Genomic DNA, 6,002 nt, shown 5'->3' on the forward strand with positions numbered 1-6,002 from the left:
GAGCAGATGGCTGAGATGTTAGATGCAGCTACTTAGAGTTATAAAATAGTCTGCACGACTAGTTTGTTCAACTCCATTTTTTATTTAACCTACCGCATGAACCAAACGTGTGACTTATGAGGCCAGTGTTGGAAGGTAACAGTTCCCTGGGATGGAGCTGTATCCTACCAGTGGGAACTGCCTTATCCCAAGTCATGCATCGTAAAAAAAGAGATACTTAAAATACCCTGCCCATCTAAAATCACTCAGTGCAGAAAAGTAGGAGGGAGGGGTCCTACACACCACTTCTTCACCAACTCATAGTTCTTGCCTCATCTCTAATGTGAGGACAGTTTAACACCAGCCTCTCAGCATTGTTAGGAGAACTGGGCAAGATGTCCAAAGCATTTAGCCAATGCTTGAGTAGAGTTAAGTTATCCAAAAGCATAGCTTCTTATTTTTAGTAGTTACTGACAATCTTTCTGTGGTTTCAATGGGCATTAAGCAACGTGGGCATTAAAAACCTGTTACGTTTGTCTTCATTCTATCATAAGAGAAAAAAAGACCTGTGAAAAACACGTTCAAAGACAAAAATGGTACAGAGCTAGGCATTGAGGTTGGGTGATAAGCAGTGTGGCCTGTCGCAAATGGAAGAGCCTGGGAGCATCCCTGACACAGGGGACGCACAGCTGCATTCAGTCCCAGCTCATGGCTACCTCCTGCGGTTGTGGGCCGAGTGTGACCAACTCTTTAGATTTTTCAAGAAAAGCTGGAAATCCCAGCTTGAAGGATTTTAAAACACTGGTGTCTAATTCAAGTTTTTTTTTTTTGTTTTTTTTTTAAGCCCTCAGTTCAAACAAAGCCTGTCTGTGTGTGGCCTGGAGACCCCTGGTTCAGGATCCCTGATAAAAACCAATAGAAAGAGACATACAAGGAAAACAGAATATAGAATAGCATGATAGTCACTATTCTAATAATGTAGACACAGACTAGATGTGGAATTACAAACTGTGCCCACAACGTAGATCTAGAGGATGGAACAATTATGTCCTGCATGAAGTGAGCTGTAATCTTTTTGCTGGTGGAGAATCTTGCCTTTAATTTATTTAAAAAAAAAGAAAAAGAAAAAGAAAAAAATTCAACGTCAGTGAAGCCCAAGAAAGCTAGCTAAGCACGATTAAGGTGGCCGGTTAGCTCAGTTGGTTAGAGCATGGTGCCGATAACACCAAGGTTGCCGGTTCGATCCCCGCATGGGCCACTGTGAGCTGTGCCCTCCTTAAAAAACAAACAAACAACAACAACAAAAAAACCCCACTAAGCACAATGAAACGAGGTGTGTCAGTACACAAAATAGCCAGATTAAGTCAATTATAGAATTTAGGGACAAAACAGCTTTCCCCAACTTGTGATTGCTGAATAGGATTTCCTGGTGGATAAATGAAAGGCCTAGGTTAGGTAAGATTATAGAGGGGGCAGAAGGTAAGGGCTTTGGATAGTTTTTAATACCTAAAACAACTTTTTTTGTTTTTTTTAAAGGAGGGCACAGCTCACCGTGGCCCATGTGGGGATCAAACCGGCAACCTCGGTGTTATGAGCACCACGCTCTAACCAATTGAGCTAACCGCCCCCCACCCCTCCAAAGAACAACAAAGTCTTGAGAGAGCATAAGCTAACTTCCCCCTGGATGCCAGAAAAAGGCTGGGTCAAACCTTTCTGATGATTAGAAAACTGTTTGGTAAACCCAGATTCTATTGGTGTAAAACGTTGGGACATCTTCCCAACGTAACTCCACTGAGTCCTTACTTTCTCCGGGAGAATCTAGTTACAGGACAAAGAAGAGAGCCTGTAGACGTAGAAACCACCTGAAACCGCCCTTGTTGGTACCACCTCCAAGCCTCACACAGCCCTGACATATGGGTGTTGCTATTCCTTTTATAGAGGTGGGCAAACAAAGGTATGGGGAATAACTCACCCAAATCTCCTCGGCTAGGGAAGGGCAAGGGGGAGCCCTGGCTCTTGAACCCTGGTTGGCCCCCCAGCTGAGCCACCAAGAAACCTTCCTCCCATAGTGCAGTCAGCACACTTAGAGTCTGCAAGGCATGGGTGGTTTTGAATAAATATTCTAGTTCATCTGGAATTGCTATGTTAAGAGGGCAGGGATGATTCAGGGTCCAAAAGTAAAAGATGCTTCAGGTTAAGATGATGTCAAACAAGTTGACATCTTTGTGGAGTCAGAGGGCATCCCCGTTTTTCAGGGCCTGGTGAATATCAGTGAGCATTATAAGTAATACCAGCCCAGAGATGGCCCAGCTTTTTAAAACATTTTTATTGTAGGAGCCCGTTTTTGTCTCTAAATTCTTTGTTTTGTGCTTTTAAACGTAAGCCAAATAGAAAGATGACTGCTGTATAGTTTCAGTGTGATCTTTACCAAGCAGAGGCATGGGAGTTCAATAACCCTGTATGAAACGTTTTCTCAAAACATTTATTTTCACACTTTTTTGCGTTATCACAATTACAAGTAAATACTTGTTAAAGCATCAGGAACTCGATTGTCCATATTCAACGGAAAATTTGCTATTTACATACGTGAGCTCGGCACTGAAGGTCAGGGATGAGGTATCGAATACCATAGAGTTTCAGCAATGGGGGTGGGGGAGAGACTCAGAGATCTCATCCAACTTGTCTCTGATTTGTGACTCCCCCTGCACCTGTGCTCATTCTTTGCTGGGTCGAGGGCACTTTCTTCCCTCAGGAGAGACAGGCTAACTTGGGATCGCTCTAATTGGTAGACAGGTGTTCCTCATATTGATGAAAATAAACCCTGGAACCTACAACCTGGTGATCTTAACTCTGTTTTGGGGAGTCGCAGACCAAAACAAGCCTCTAGTTTTTATTCTTTTTACACTCAAAAAAAAAAATCCTCAAAAGAAAAAACAAATAATAACTTTTTCATAAAGGAAAGCCTGGCCCTATTGCCCAAACTGACAACTAAATGATGTTATTATAAAAGGAAGAAGAAAAGAAAATTTTGAAAACACAAAAGCTCCTTGCAATCTGTTTGGTGCACATTCGCGGGTCACACTCCTTAATAGGTTTAATTTTATTCACTACTAACCACCTTGCTGAGGAGTAGGACAGGACAATGGTTGAACTGGGTGGAGGCCGTAGGATACAACAACAGTATTCCCTTCCTGTAACACCCTAGTGTTTAGCATCCTTTTATTTAATAAGATGTATAACCATTATAAGCTGCCGTTCCTCCCAAAGGGAACCATAAAACCCTTATCAGTCATGCTACTAGAAGCGAGGGCTCAGCGACCAGTGTTTCTTCATGGCCTTCCGCCAGAACAAAGTTTGTGCGCCCATCTTCAGAAGCTGTGTTCAGACACCACACAGGGACTTCACAGTGCTGCAGAGAACCTTACATCTTATGAAATCAGAATCAGAAATTACGTTTAAAGGTGGTACAAACCTTGGACAGTGACTATTGGGGAAGTTTTCTGTTGAGAACTTTCTCATAAGAAAATACCACTTTGCGAGTTTCTAGCAATTGCCAAAGCAAGAAAAAAAAAATTTTAAGCTTGAAACCTCCAGAGTATCTCTACTGTGTGCCAGACACAGCCCAGGGTGCTGTGACCTTGGGGTCGGCGGGGGGACGCTGTTCTAGTATAATCGTTTATGGAAAATACCTTGATCTATTTCTGCTTCATAGACATGACTTTCCATTTACTACAGCAGAGAGAACTGATTATTTATTGCTACAAATCATATATTCCTGATCACACTTCCTTTCCCTCCTCACTACCAGAAAAGCAGGACAATAAAGCTAAGTAAAGAACTTACGAAAAAGGAGAAATGGTCCTGACCTGTAATAAAATCAAGCTTCTTCTTGATCAAACAAAACCTGCTTTAAACTTGAATTGAAAGTGAGTTAGTAGTTTTTAATTTTTCAATACAATACGAACACTGCACTGACTCACTGCATATGAGGAACTGGTCTTCCCACTTATGACTGAATTGTTTTAAACTCATCCTCAACATCAGAAACAAATGTTTCTTATACCGCCACTGGTACCCTAGCTCTGAACAGACCAGGCAAATAACCATACTGCTCAACTATCAAAACTTCAGAAACACAGGCCTCGCTTAGAGCATTTTCCACTACATCGAACCACAGAGTAAATAGAAAAACTGTCTACCTATTGCTTTTCTCCCTGCCACAGACGTCTGATGAACTGGGTTTCTGTTCAGCCTCCTGGAAATCTTGCTAGCATGGAAGCAGCTACTTCTGCAAAAGCAGGACCAATCTGAAATTCTCGCTAGCCAGAAACACATGCTAAGGTGTTATATAGCGATGGAAATAGGTGAATTTCACATTCTCTAATTTAAAGAAAAAGGGGTATTGGCCATCTTTACCCCAGTAAGGAGATCACCTGGTACAGATGCCCACACTTACTTGATCATAGAATCACCTGAGACGCTTGTCAAAAAAATAAAGCTTCTCAGTTCTTCCCTTTAATGCTTCTGACTTCACCCCAGGTGATGCAGAATTCAGCAGTCTTGAGAAACACCATATATTTATAAAAAGGAAAAAAGTGCATTAATCTAATAAAAGAGGGGTTTCTGCTAAAGCACCTGGGTTTTCTGAAGAACACTAACAATAGATGTGTGAGTGGCAATATTTTCACCAACCAGTCTTGAAGCAAAGAACTTAAAAAAATTTCAATTTATTGGTGAAATGACCAGTTGCCAGCCAAAAAGCCATGCAGAGAAGCCAAGTTCACAAGGAAAAGGGGGTCCTTAGGGCTGCCCAGAACATCTCTGAATCTTTATTTGCAAAAAAAAAATTTGTCTTTTAATAAAGGTTCCTTTCTCTTCTTTTCCGCAGTGCATGCGTCTACAGAGCTCATAGGCTGGATACCTTTTATTTTAAAAGCTTTATGGAATCCACGAGCTTTCAGAAGAGAAACTTTCTTTACAAACGACTCTCAAGATATAAAAATGATCCCTTAATGAAAGGGCCTGTTGCTTCAAACAGGGGTTGTCAGTCACACTCTTTATTTACAACTCCATTAAAGATAAACAGAAATAAACCCAAATGCTTTCAATGTGTCCAACTTCACTGGCGAATACACTACAGGTCGTTCGGGGACATTCAAAGCATTGTAAACTGCCTTTATAATCGATCAAAATACAAAACAAATATATTCAGGTTGGAGAGAGATGAAAACTGAGAAAGTGTCATGACCACGACCTTAACTGACATCTGTAACTTACATTCCCCCCTTTAGAGAATGCAAGCTGATCTGTGTACTCCTGGCAAAGAAAGGAGTAAGAGCACCCAGGTGCTACAGGAAAATCATTCGGCAGGACTTGGACCAGCGCCACGGTCACAGCCCACCTGAATGAAAAATGAAGTCCAGGTACACCCAGCAAAGGCTTCCCAACCATGGGTGCGGAGACACGTTTCCACTGCGCGCCTCGGGATGCATAACACAACGTGAGGACAGCCTCCAAGAACTCAAGAAGCCTTGGATACCGGAGCCTGATGTCCACATGCAGGTGCCAGGGCTGTGGGGCCACCAAACCTTGGGTTCGAGTCCAGCCTCTGCCAGTTCCTGGCCGTGTGCCCTGGAGCCACTCCTGACGGCTCGGAGCGTCAGTTTCCCCATCTGCACAAAGGGGATCATCCTAGCTTCTAAGGGGCTGGTGTGAGAAATAAACGAGGAGGCAGAAATAAATAAGTAAATAAATAAAGGGTGACTGTGCCTATTATTGTTGTTGTGACCGTGGCAAATTATTCCAACGGAGGCTCAAGAGGCTCCGTAAAGGCAAACTTTCTCAGGGGATCAAACTAATCAAGCCCCCCAGGAGACTGGGGGGACCTTTGTCCGCGCTCAGCCCCGCCCGCGGCCGGCGGTGCGCGCCACCTTTCCCGCGGCGGGCGCCGGGCGGGGCGGGCCGGGCGGCGGGGAAGGCGGGAGCGCGGGCGCACCGGCGGGCCGCAGCCCCCAACGGCTCGC

At 43.6% G+C, this 6,002-nt stretch overlaps 1 non-coding gene across 1 annotated transcript; it reads left to right on the plus strand.

Annotated features, from left to right (window-relative positions):
* Positions 1-1,163: 1,163 nt before the first annotated feature.
* TRNAI-GAU (transfer RNA isoleucine (anticodon GAU)) lies at positions 1,164-1,237 on the plus strand. Its single transcript has one exon. It is a non-coding gene; the product is annotated as a tRNA-Ile (tRNA).
* Positions 1,238-6,002: the final 4,765 nt, after the last annotated feature.

Source organism: Rhinolophus ferrumequinum, chromosome 25 (genome assembly GCF_004115265.2).
Source record: "Rhinolophus ferrumequinum isolate MPI-CBG mRhiFer1 chromosome 25, mRhiFer1_v1.p, whole genome shotgun sequence".
In the NCBI taxonomy this organism is placed as follows: Eukaryota; Metazoa; Chordata; class Mammalia; order Chiroptera; family Rhinolophidae; genus Rhinolophus; species Rhinolophus ferrumequinum.